At 43.3% G+C, this 13,400-nt stretch overlaps 1 long non-coding RNA gene across 1 annotated transcript; it reads left to right on the top strand.

Annotated features, from left to right (window-relative positions):
* Nucleotides 1–250: 250 nt before the first annotated feature.
* On the top strand, nucleotides 251–6,621 carry LOC119237936 (uncharacterized). The gene is made up of 5 exons (XR_005123478.2): nucleotides 251–373; nucleotides 2,342–2,376; nucleotides 4,870–5,000; nucleotides 5,891–6,067; nucleotides 6,463–6,621. It is a non-coding gene; the product is annotated as an uncharacterized LOC119237936 (long non-coding RNA).
* The last annotated feature ends 6,779 nt before the right edge of the window (nucleotides 6,622–13,400 follow it).

Here is a 13,400-nt window from a genome sequence, read left to right as displayed (position 1 = left end):
GTGTGAGGGGGCGGTAAGAGGATCCACCAGAGACAGAGTGGGGAACAGAACAGCAGATGGACTGCTGAGGAGAACAGCGGGTGAGACAGGAGTGGTCTGCTGCACCATGTGGGTTAGCTTCCTTCCCAGGGATCGAACTTGTACAGCAGTGGCTATGGATAGCATCATAGTACTGTGACTTAACCCATTGTGCCACCAGGAAGGCCCAGCTGTTTCAGTTTCTTGTCAGAAACATAGCCTCGAACTGATGGTCACTTCATTCTCCAAAGTCCAGTTGAAAGAAAGCATTATGAGGAGTCACCTGAAGGATGTGCTCTCCTCCATTTGTTTTATCATGTTCAGGACCTCTAGAGTGTTAACGCTCATGGAGTGGGTAAGTTTCACTTGTAACTCCAGCCAAGTACACATACCACAGCATGAATTTATGGGGTGGGAGCATATTACCATAATTTAGGAATACAGTTCAATTGGCAAAAAAAGGGGGACAGTTACCAATCTCTTGACAAAGTTTGGGATATTACCCAGACAGTGTGTGGAGCCTGGTCAGGAGTGTTCCTGGTATCCAGTCATCTGAAGGCCACTTCTCAGAGTAAAAGAGACTGGTGGCTCTGACCAAACCCCAAGGTTTCAGGACGATGGGCATGGGGCCTGGAATCCCTCAGCATCTCCAATTGAGTGCCCTGTGTTTATACCACTTTTTAGAGGCATATTAATTTTAATTGTTAATTTTAGTTAAGGTGGGACTTCTTGGCACAGACAGTTTTTGTCTTTGCCTTTCACATGTCTGTTTATCTGTGTCTTCATAAACAAGTGGTTGATTGTTAATTGATGACTTAAGTTGCTCTATCTCAACTGCTTCCATCTTTCCATCAGTCCGGACTCCATCAGTCAATACATGTAACATGTAGATCAGTCAGAATCATTAGAACATCATGTCTATGACACCTTTAGTCTGGGTTAGGTGTTCTCCATTTGCACTTCACAAGCCCTCACATTTCTGTGATTGGAGTTTGGGAGTAGGAAATTGTAATCGTAGGTAGCATTTTATGTGTTTGTGCAAAATGTCTATTTCCTCCCACCAAGATTTCCATAGCTTTCCTTGGAATTCTCCAAGGAAATCTCAACACTCCAGCCACCCCCAGTTTTAAGAATGATTACCTTAACATCCTCCTGGATGAAGCCAGCCCTCTGGGCATGCCCTCACTAAATGGGCTTTTGTGGAATTTTGTTTTGCTGAATTACTCTTTGGCATGCTACATAAACTTATATTGAATAACAATGGAAGAAATACCCATTGAAATTCTTCATTTCCAAAAAGGCTGTTGTTAATTTTTGGGTTTTATTATACTGTATGCATTCCTAAAGAAGTTCTGAGAGCAACTTTTTTTTTTATATATATATATACAAGAGCTGGGGTACAGGCTAGAGTCGCAGGAGGGTGAGAGGATTCACCAGAGACAGAGCAGGGAACAGAACAGGCAGATAGATCGAAAACACTGCTGAGGGGAGCAGGGGGTAAAACAGGAGAGGTCTGCCTCACTATGTGGGATTCTCCTGGGCTGGCCAGGAATCAAACCGTTGCTGTGGAGGCTGCTGACAGCTTCAGTTTCACAGTGTGGCGCTCAACCTCCAGCGCCACCAGGGAGGCCCTGAGAGCAACTGTTTTCAAGACAGGGCGTAGTTGTTTTAATCTTATGGATACTATCTTCTTGTCATTGGCTTCAGAAAATTTGAGGCCTAAGAAATATTAGAAATAATTTTTCACAGGTTCAAGATGTGTGAGTGACTAGGAGAACATATGAAGGCACCACTGCCCTCGTGGAAACAAACACAAGAATCTGATGGGTTTTGCATCTTTGGAGGAGAACCCTTGTTCTAGCTCTATAATTGCTTATCATTGAATCCGCTAAGTAAATGTTTTGTTGAATGGGTGCTGTGTAACACAAAGCTCTTGAAGCTGTGTTTCCTGCTAATGTAGTGTTGAAATAACTTTTAGGCCCAAGATGGAGCTGCTCTGAATGGGGAGCCATGTCACCAACTAAAGCTTAGAGAAATTCTGTGTACCTGTAAATGCTCTGCTTGATCAGAAAGAGAGTGAAGTATATTCCATTAGTCAAACCCCAAATGCGAAGCCACTTGGGCCTTCTCACATAAAACAGGGTTGACTGTGGCTCCAGCTGATCGGATATTTTCTATTTGTCTCTTCCTTGTTCTTTTGTCTTATAAAAAGCTTCCTGCCTTCTACCCTAATTTGGGTTCTTTGAAAGGAGACTGCTTCATGAAATGTTAAATAAAATTTGTTTATATCACCTAAATTGTCTTCTTTTTTTATTTTTCACAGTAGGAAGACCCTGCGGGCCTACCTTTGTGTTTGCTGTGAGTGGATCTCAAAGCAGGACTGTTTGTGACCCCAACTTTACAGAGGAATCCTTGGAGAAAAACTCTTATCTTTCCCACTCCTGACTCCTCTCCCTACACCCCCTCTTTTTCCTGGGGGTCAGGTCTGGAAGGTGGTCTGAGTGACAGACCAGTGCTGAGGTGGCTGACTTCTGCCCTCAGTTGTGATAACACTTCCGCATCTGCTCAGGCCTTTATGTTCTCTTTCTTTAGACCTCTTCCCTTCTCCAATCAAAGCCAAAGTGTTGGTCCCATCCAAGCAGGTCAGAGTCTGGCCTCCTCTGGTTGATTCATTCAACCATAACCCAGTTGTGTGGCAGTTGCAAGACTTGGGGCAAATTATTTCCCTTCTCTAAGCCTCAGCTTCTTCATCTCTAAACAAGAGAGTAACAGTCCTTCCCATTAGAGTTAAGAGATACCTTGAGGAATGGTAGCTCAGCAAAAACCAAACAAGTCCCACCTGAGATTGGAGTCCAATTATTATCTGGACTTGGTCTTTACTCAAAGTTTCTTGAGGACACTGAGGAAGGAGGTTATATGGCCCTACACACAGTCAAACCTTCTTAAAATTCTTTTTAGACATTTCTCCCTCTTACCCAAGTCCCATTTCCACTGTAGCCACCTTTTTTTCTTAATTCCTGCTTCTTGGTATCCAGGATCACTTCCCCTCAGAGCTCCCTGGCTCTCTTTTTATGCCGAAGGAGTTCCCTTTGACCAAAAGCTTTCATTTCTGCCTTCCCTTCTATACAGAGACTATATATGCTTTTATTTTAACATTTTTGTTCCTGTCATAAATTTAAAGTGCCATTATTTGGCCAAAATCCTAAAGCAGATATTCTTTTAAAGTATTTTTTTTTAAAACATATTTATTTATTTATGCACACAAGAGCTGGGGTACAGGTCAGAGATGCGGGGGTGAGAGGATTCACCAGAGACAGAGTGGGGAACAGAACAGGCAGACTGACTGAAATACACTGCTGAGGGGAGCAGTGGGTGAGACAGGAGAGGTCTGCTGCGCCATGTGGGTTGCTTCCTGGCTGCACGGGGATCGAACTCATGCTGCAGTGGCTGCGGATTGCTTTATAGTGTGGTTCTTAACCCCTTGCACTACCAGGGAGGCCCCTAAAGTAGTTTTTGAATTATTAGCTCAACCTTGTTTGCATCTCAGAATCACCTGGACAACTTTAGCAACAATCCCAGTGCCAGGCTCTACTCGATCAACTGAAACAGAACTTCCCAGACAGCGGTATCTCTAGTGTGTAGCCAAGGGACGACCACTACAGTAGGTTCTTACACCTCAAAATGTGCTCCACAGAGGAACATGTTGGGAATCAGCGTAGAGCTAGTTAGAAGTGCAGACTCGAAGGCCCATGCAGCATTATTCAAAATCTGCATTTCAGTAAGATCCCAAATAATGTGCCTACACGGTGAAGAATCCCTGCTTTAAGTCTTCTGTAGGTGAGGTGAGATGGCCAGTTGTGGACATAGGTACTTTGTGGGAGGTCTTAAGACCAGGGTAAGTGGATGGCTATAGGATAAACACCCTGAGATTCTGAGGCATGTGGAGGATGCACATATGTATATATTTACCAAGCTTCTAGGGGATCATATGGGGGTGCACTGTCTGAGGGAGGTGATTCTCAGGCTTGGCTGTACATTACCCTCACCTAGGAGACTTAAAAACAACAAGAGCAAAACCCCCATGCTCACAATTTTGTATTCCAGACCAGTTAAATCAGAATCTTCATAACTACCAGTAGTTACAAATCTAATGAAGAGATTTCAATAGGCAGAAAATCCTGAGAACTCTGGGGCTTTCTCATCAAACTTACCTGAGAATAAAGATATCATCTGAGCATTATGCTTCTAGAAGATTTTGCTTTAGGTAAACATCAAATCTTAAAGCAAAAGAACACATCATTAATTGATGCTGGTGGGGAAGGATTCAACTTGGGCACAAGACGTCTCCTGCTTCTCTTGAGCATCACTGTCTAAACTCCCTGTCATTTTGCAAATGTCCTGTTTCTTCTATTTCTGTCTGGAGTCTAAAATGGTCTGTCCTTTTAGAAATCTCTGTGTTGGTGAAATGACTTTTAGGAAAGTCTGTTCCCAGATCTGGCCTTCCCTGAATGTGCCCAGGGGCTACAGGCTAGGCTAAAGGAAAGGAGGGCAGGAGGCAGAGGTCAGTTGTTTCAAGGTCACTGTACTTTTCTTGCTTGGCATTGGATCTTGACTTCAGCTCCAGCCTACTGTTCTTTTTCCTCTTTCTCAGGTCATTTTGAAAAAATTTCCCTGGGGAAAGCTTGCCCTTTACTGCTGAAATCCTAAAGACAAATCTTAGCAGTTAGGTGTATATTTCCAGAAATGGGCAGTGACTATTCTGCCCTCACCAGCTAGTTCATAGCTGTGCTCCTGCCAAGCACAGAGAATCTTCCAGAGTCTGCATTTTCCTTTTCCTTATGGCTGCCAAAGGTGGTAATGAAGTCCTGGTCTCCGTGTTAACTCCAGCTGGAAGTAGTTCAGTGCCAGGGATGTGTACCAACTATTGCACCTCAGAAAATTTCCAGGAATGAAGGAAAATTCAGGAGAAGGATGCCAGAAAAGTGAGTTAACCAAGATTTAATCCTCCATGTTAAATTACCTTTTTATAAAATTTTCAGCTTTTTGTTTTACTAAGTTAAAACTGATACATAATAAACTATAATTAAGTAGGCAATTTGATGTTTTGACCTTTGCATAACCTGTAAAGTACTAATCACAATTAAGGTAAAGGAAATAATTTGTTTTTCCATCTTTCTGAATAAGTGGAAACAAATCTCTAAAATCCTATGAGATATCTAAGAAAATCTCAAATGTAGAGATTTTCTTTGAATTTCAAACAAAATTATTAATCATAAATAACACATTTTACAAATGATTCTTTTTATCATTCCCATATTAGCTCATAAAGAGCCTTTAATTTTAATTATATTGTTTTATAGATTATAAAAACTTTGACATATGTTATCACATTTCTTTTGGTGTGATTTTATTCTCTCCAAAGACATGAGTATTAATTATTGTCTTTTCTATTTTAAAGCTAAAGAATATTAGAGGATTTAGTGCATAATTAGTGTAGTCAATGGTTTCTGATAGCTGATTTTTGCTCTGTGTTCTTTGTAAACATTTATGAGTAGGAAAGAGGCATAAAAAAAAACAAGCATAGTTAAAAATATCTTCAAACATTTTCACATTTATTTTTTAAATGAAGATTTATTTTGCTATGGTACACCATCAATTTTGTACCATGTGTGAATAAATGAACTTCAGCATTAAGGAATTCTGCTAGAACTTTGTGATATTTTTGATACATTACCAATTAGCCTAGAAAGTGAAAGGCCCCAATAATATCTAGACAGTTTCAATTTGCTTTATTTTTCTTTTGGGGGAGGACTTAAGACTTTGTGAACTGAATTCCTTCCTTCCTTGCTTTTTTTCTTATTTCTGAAAATAGAAGTTGTGAATAATACAGTATAACCAATGACCACTGGGAGTCTTTTACATGCTACTGCAAGATAGATAATTAACCTAGAGAGAAAGCCCATTTTCTTCAGGGGAAATGAGAAGATGTCTATCTTCAGTGTCTGAAATGAAGGCACACTAAGAAGAGCAAGAAAGTTCAACTCTGAAGGTAATAGGATCATGGAATGTAGAATTGCAAGGTCCCAATACATTAGTAACAAATGTTTTGAACTGAAGAAGACTTTAGTGATGTTCTAATATAAACAGCTGATTTTACAGAGCGTGCAACTGAGGTCCAGACATGGGAGGTGGCACAGGCAGTTTGCTAGCCACACAGTCAGGTTTAACACAAAGGCTACTGAACTCCTGGGCAAGTCCCCAGCAGGCCTCCATCTTCCTTCAAGTGCAAGAAACCCTTTTGAAAGTCAAGACTATTTCTCAGACACTCATAGAACTCTTGTTTGGCAATAACATTGATTAGTTGAGAAATGATATAATGAGAAAAAGCAACTGTGAATTCATAAATAAATTTAAGTTCATTTACATCATGCCATCTCTTTCCAGAGCCAAAAGAAAAGAGCCAGGAATTTCGAGATCAAGGCACAGGTTCCCCTCATGCTTCCACCTGATGGTGCAGTGTCACCCCTGCAGCTGCACTCTGCTGATCTGAAAGTTTCCCTACCCAATGGAGAGACACTGCCACTGAGTCACATAATAAAAATCCTCTGGAACTCATGTTGCCATTGGAGATTCAATAAATGAGGGGCTACAAGGAGTTGGCCAGCAACTTTGATGCTGATAATCAAGGGAAAGTGTTGCAATCAAGGGAAGGTGCAGGGGGTAAAAAAGTTGCCAGAAGACATCCTATAGGCAGACCCACCAACACTCCAGCCATTTCTCCACCCGTTTTGCTTATCTTGTCTGGAGGAAGGTAATCTGCCTATAACCAGTTAAATAATCATGTTTTGTGTAAGGTAGTATGGATAGGTTTGTCCTCTGATGGATTTTTTTATTTCGCAGCCCTCAATGTAGCTAGGAGTGTTTGTGTGATGCACTTCTGGCAAGAAGACAGAAGGGAAAGCTTCTGGAAACTCCTGGGAAATCTTTGGTTTTACTGATAGAAAGTCCACATGAAGTCAATGTCACTCCCTCTCCAGTCTTCCTGCCTTGAACATCCACAGGATGCCCTTGGAGGCATCTTGTGATCACGAAGTAAAGAGAGAGAGCAGAGTGAGATGTGACCTGAAATTATTGCTAAACTGACTCCAGAAGTTGCCTTTTGCTTCTTTCTCTGTGAGAAAAACAAACCCAACTTCTCTTAGCTGGATTTTCTACCAACTTTAGTCAGAAAATATCCTAAGAGCCAAAGTTAGAATCACCCACTACATAATAAACAAAAAGAGGAACAAAGGAGCTATAAATGTTGCAGTTGGCCTTGGGGCCAATTGTAGAATTGGGGCATGGTCCAGGCTGATTTTCCCCTCCCTGCTCAAATATTGAAACTTGAATAATTATACTCCTTTTTCCATTCCCTCATTAAAAAGACAACAAGATAGACATGATTTTAGCTTTACTAGCACAAGAAGTTTCTCTTTTCTCCCATCATATCTATCAGGTGGTGGTTACAGTCACTAATGCTCTAGGAGAATGAAGAACAACCTCTAGAGAGGGTTGCAGAAGGGACAAGCAAGGAATGAGTATCATTGGGAGATCATGGAGGACTTGACACTGGAAAAAGACTCTGTAAGTGGCCATGTGACATGCTCACTGCACACAGTACCTGCCAGAACATGTGTGTGGTTGCCTCTGTCCTGGGGCAGCTGAGTGGAGTGCAGCCCCGTGTGTGGTGTCCAGGATCCATGGAGCTGACGCTGCTCAGATAGTGCTCTACAGGCATGCACATGGGTCTGCTGTACCACCTTCTCTTCAAGCTGGAGCTTATGGGCCTACAGCCACTGCTCTGAGTTGGAGTCCTTGGCACAGAACAAGTGCTGGGTCATGGGGAGATCACTGGACTCCAGGACAACCAGTTGCCTCAATGGTTCAATGCGGACTGAGTCAATGCAATGTTCCCTCTTGGAAATCTGAGCTGAATGTGAAAAAGTAGGTGCCGGTTAGAGCAGAAGAAACTATGAGGAGGTGACTGAGTTATATTAGTGTCTAGATACTAATAGATTCAGACTAAACCTTAATTCCGGGGTCCAAGGCCATGACAGCTCATTCTTGGCTATTTGTATAGGATGGTTAGTTCTATGTCATGGTGACTAGGCTATACTACCCAGTTACTTAATCAAATATTAATCTAGGTTTTGCTGTAAGGCATTTTGGAAATGTGGTTGACCTCTGCAATCAGTTGTCTTTAAGCAAAGGGGAGTCCCTCAATGTGAGTGGGCCGCATCCAATCAGCTGAAGACCTTAAAAACAAAAATTAAACTTTTCCACAGAAGAAATTCTGCCTTAAGACTGAATCATTAGGGTCTCCCTGGTGGCGCAAGGGGTTAAGCACCACACTATGAAGCAATCTGCAGCCTTTGCAGCACGAGTTCGATCCCTGGCCTGCCAGGGAGCAACCCACATGGCACAGCAGACCTCTCCTGTCTCACCCGCTGCTCCCCTCAGCAGTGTATTTCAGGCAGTCTGCCTGTTCTGTTGCCCACTCTGTCTCTAGTGGATCCTCTTACCCCCCGCATCTCTGGCCTATACCCCAGCTCTTGTATGCATAAACAAACAAATCATTTTTTTTTTAAAAGACTGAATCATTAATTCCTTCTTGAAGTTCCAGACCACTACCCTGCCTTCTGTATTTCAATCTCATGATGGCAGCATCAACTCCTGCTTCTGTGGTTCTATGTCTCTGGAAAACCCTGATTCATATACCAGAAGAGTCTGCCTCCTTCCTCACTCCACGACATTGCTACCAAAGGGCTCTTCTCCTTGACTTTGTTTCTTAAGATCAAAACAACATAGGATAACCCTCAACAATATCTGGTACCTTTGTGAAATTATTGTTCATAGTAGTGGGAGACAAAACCATCTCTTTTAAAGGCGTGGTGCACAAGTGGATTCTTAAACTCTCCAAATACCGTCATTCTTCAGGAACCAAGAAGCCCAAGTTGATATGCTCTGACTAGGTACAAGATTGCATTAGTTGCCTTTGTCCTGTACCCCATAAGAGTAAGAAATAGAGGCTGTATCTAGAGAAGCAGTCCTGTCCTTCCAGGATTATTTAGCGAAATTCACTTCTCCTTGTGCTGACTTGTTAAGACAATGAACAACCCAAACCAGAGTAGAGGAGGCAGGACACTATAGGTTACATTATACAGGGTCTCCAGAGATGTTCCAGGTGTGAATTCTCCCCTATACTCTTCCTTTGAATGAGAGATGCTTCCTCCATCGGAGACATGCCCACTATCTTTCTTGTTTGACCCTCAAATTCCACTCCTCAATATACTCTGGACTGGCATATAATCACCTGGGCTGCCCAGAGCAGTCCTTTCTTGCACATGGCTTATTCTTTGAGTTTTACTCTTGTACAGAATGCAGTAAAGAGTGATCCCTGGTGGCAGGTTGGCAGATTAAGGGAAGAAAGAAGAGGCAGAGACTGGGATGCTATCCTTGGGGTTGTTCAAGCACCAGGCACCAGGAACTTTCTCGTAGACAGATAGAGCAGATGCTGGGGTGGCGGGAACAAGAGCCATAAGAAAAGGAGGACTTGGAATGACAAAGTTCATCCATTTTTGCTCATATTTGGGGTTTTCAAGTGGCCAGAGCATTGTTTTATACTCAATTACAATAACTCCACTGTTACGATTAGTATTTGACCTTTTCCCTCATTAATTCTTTGAATGGGTTTGTTAGTTGTTTTAAGAAACAAATGCATTGAGAAATTTACTGTTTTTTAAGGGAGGTGAGATGGCCTGGAAGAGTGGAAAGAGACCAGGGTTTAGAATTGGATTCATTTGTGTTTGAATCCAGACTCTGTCCCCGGCTGTGTGACTTTGGAAGTTACTTAACTCCTCTGAACTTTCCTGTTTTCATCTGCAAAACTTGTAAAAATAATACCTACTCTGCAGGAACTTTGTTAGGAATTGTGGAAAATATATGCAGTTTTTCCATGGCATCTGGAAGATCTGCCCCCAACCTAGCATTCTGTAACAATAACCACGTTGTTGTGAGTCCTTTTGATGCTCCAGGTAACATACCAAGCACATGAACTTATTTATTCCAGAACCTGGTGCTCTTGACCTTTATCCACCCTGCCACTCTCCCAGCCACTTCCCTACCCAGAGGTCTTTCCAAGAAACCTTTGGGTATAAAAGCCACTGCTGTGAGGGAAGAACAAAGGCCTAACCTCTCCTTAGGAACTGATGACCAGAGGCCTCGAAGCCTTGCTTGGGCTTTACAGAGGCAGCCACAGGAGGCCCAGGTGCTAGGAAATAGAGCCAGGCTTAGCTGGTGATACAGACAATGTTGCGACAGGCAGGGTCTCCTCTGAGGGGAGGGAGTCCCACTGAAATGGATGAGGTGTTATAACTAGGGTCCGTGGCTGGTTGGGGGTCCTAAGAAGCTCAGCATGTTCCCCTGGCACCTTTCTGCCTGCACATGGAGTGACTCCTGCCTCTGACCTTTGGGCTGGAGATAATGATGGAACAGAGTATAGCTGTGACGCTCTACAGGGCACAGGTAGAAAGTGCCGAGCGTCCTAGCTCAGCCCCGTGGGGAGATGCTGGTTACCTCCTGGGAAGGACTCAGTATGTTAGAAGGGCTCAGGGCCCAAACACTGAATGGAAGAACTAAGCTGATGTGCCAACCCAGGCCAGAAGCAACCAGGGACAGATAGTTGCCAACAGAAATCAGATGCCTGACTGCCAAGGAACATCTATGTAGGAATTACATGTGCAGGCCTGGCAAAGCCAAATTCCTTAAAAGCAGCTTCTTTCTGTCCAGATGGCTCCTGCAGTTTTGACAGCAGTGTGTCTGGGCCTCTCCTTCTTGCTTTAGGACTATGTTCATTGGTGACTTCCTTCTTGATCTTCCAAAGCAGTTAGCTAGAAGGAGAAATCATAGGCTTGCAGCGAGGGTCCTCTGTGACGGATACAATTCAGGATCACTTAGTGCAGCAGCCTGCGATGACACTTGCCCCCAAATAGGTACGCATATGGAGGGATGGATGTATGAAGTCCACAAACAATCCCAGCTTCACTGCAGCCAGAGCTGCCCTCCTCCCAGCCCTGACGTGCTGATGCTCTGTGCTCTTCCAGGAGCGGGTGACCGCTCAGTAGCCTGAGAATGGAAATGGTGCCACTAAAACAGACTCATTTTTCACAGAAGAAATAAGACTCAATTCAGGGAGGTGAACTGCATGGGATATCCAGGTGATGACTAGTGAGATGGTGACTCTTCTTTTTTTCCCCCAACACCCATTTTTCTGGAAAGTTGAAAACCGGAAATGAGTCTTGACATGTGAACAAAGGGAGAGAGGAAGCTAGCCGGGTGGCAGCCCTGGGTAACCCACAGAGGAGATTATCTAAAGGTCTTCCTAGAGCTGCCTAGGGAATCTTGACAAAAATTAAGTGTGGGTTGGGGGCAGATCTTCCAGATACTGTGGAAATGCTGCCTGTATTTTCCATAAATCCTGACAAAGTTCACCCAGACTAACTAAATTAGAATCTACTTGGGAGGTGTCAGATGTATTTTGAAAATACCCCCTGGGTACTTATGATGGGTGCTCAGGGTAAGAACTATGGCCCAGTATGGGTCAATTTCCCCTGAAAAGTCAAATATGGGTCATATTTCTCAGGCAGCGAGCTTCACACTACTTCTAAACAAGGTAGCATAACCTGAGGCTAGAGCCCATGACTGCCCACTTACACCATGTTCTTTCAGCTAATTAATCATCTTGCTTTTCAGTTTTCTCATCTGTAAAATGGCATTAATAATACACACCTCAGAGGGTTGTTGTGGAAATTGAGGTAATACAAAAATATATTTTGTGTTTGGCAAATGGTAATAAGCCTTCCCTGGTGAACATTAGCTATTGTTAGTAATACATTTGACATGACAGTTTTAAATATAGGTTAGAATTGTCATCTGGGGGAGCCCCTGGGATGGGGAGGCTGGCATGCTATTTGTTTTTCTCCGATAGAAGTCCATTGGTTATCCTCTTTGGAAATTCTTTTTAGCTAGAAAAGGAAGGCACATTTATGCAAATTGGTTCAGGTTCACAGGTGCAGAGCGATCTGGAAATTAGCCTTGGCTAAAAATAAACCAGCTTGATCATTTCTGTTACCAGCAATAGCGTGCATTAGATAGCCGAAACAATTTTCCCATCCAAAATAGCTGAAATACCAGCCAGAGCATATTTGAAAAATCTTTTAAAATGCACCTCTGAGATGGCATGAAAGTAACAGCTCCCGAACAAACTGATACCAAAGAACTTCAGGAGGTAAAGGAATACCAAAGTTTGATTTCACTTTGGAAGTCTCTGCCAGATGCCAGAACCTGTACTACTGCTGAGGATGTTGTACGTGAGCGGGAGGCAGAGGTTGAAGCCCAGGGCGGGACCAAGGTGGGTGATGTCATAGGAGGTCTTTGAATAGAACTGAGATCCCAAAGGACTACACACACTTTATTGTGAACACAGGGGAGAAGCAAGAAAACTTCTCCGTCTCAACTCTGAAAACCACTTCAGTCTGGTACAGACTGATTCTCAATTGATTTGGCACTTCAGAGTCATCCACCATCAGTGGTTCTAAAGTCTGAAATCTTCGAGTGTTCTCAGCTTGGTACTAACTCACATGATGTAGGGTAAAGAAAATGTCAGGCTTTTCTGCCCTTCCGCCATCAGGATAGATGATGGATCCTTGTCCTGAATGCATGCCTGATGGCGGCACCTGGAGTAGGGTGTGGGCCTAGGTAGATGGGATTCAGCTGAGTTAAGACTGTGCTTTTAAGGGCGGTGTCACGGGGACGCCAGCAGCAGCAGCAGCACCAGTAGCAGCAGGAGAAGCCGAAGCAGAAGCCGAGAAGCAGCAGAACGAACGCCAGAGAGTCCAGATAGAGTGAAGACTTGCTGCCAGCACCCCTGCCAGCACCCCTGCCTGCCATATGCCTGGTGAATCCCAATAAAAGACCTGCAAAAACCCACTGAGGACTCTGACTCCTCCTTTACCCGGTCTGCATGGGATCCTAGAAAACCTGCACTGTGGCCAGTCCGTCCTGCCCTTACACATGACCAGCTGAAGAAATAAATATATTCTGGAGGAATCCTGCTGCCATCTGGGTCTCTCAGAGTTTCTAGAGATAAATGTCCAAGGAAAGTGAGCATCTTCCGGTCAAAAATCACAGAGCACACCAGGAAACAGAGCATTATAATTGTACCAGCAGAAACAAACACATAGGAGAAACGACACAGGATTTATTGAGTACCAAAAGTAAAATAACTATGTGAAGTCTGTGTACAGATACAAGAGGGGATCTTGAAAATTTGAGCAGTGAGCAAG

Source organism: Talpa occidentalis, unplaced genomic scaffold, assembly GCF_014898055.3.
Source record: "Talpa occidentalis isolate TD23 unplaced genomic scaffold, MPIMG_talOcc4v2.1 talOcc4.11, whole genome shotgun sequence".
Taxonomy (NCBI): Eukaryota; Metazoa; Chordata; class Mammalia; order Eulipotyphla; family Talpidae; genus Talpa; species Talpa occidentalis.
The sequence above is the reverse complement of the archived record's forward strand: the minus strand, read 5'-3'. Positions and strand labels throughout refer to the sequence as shown.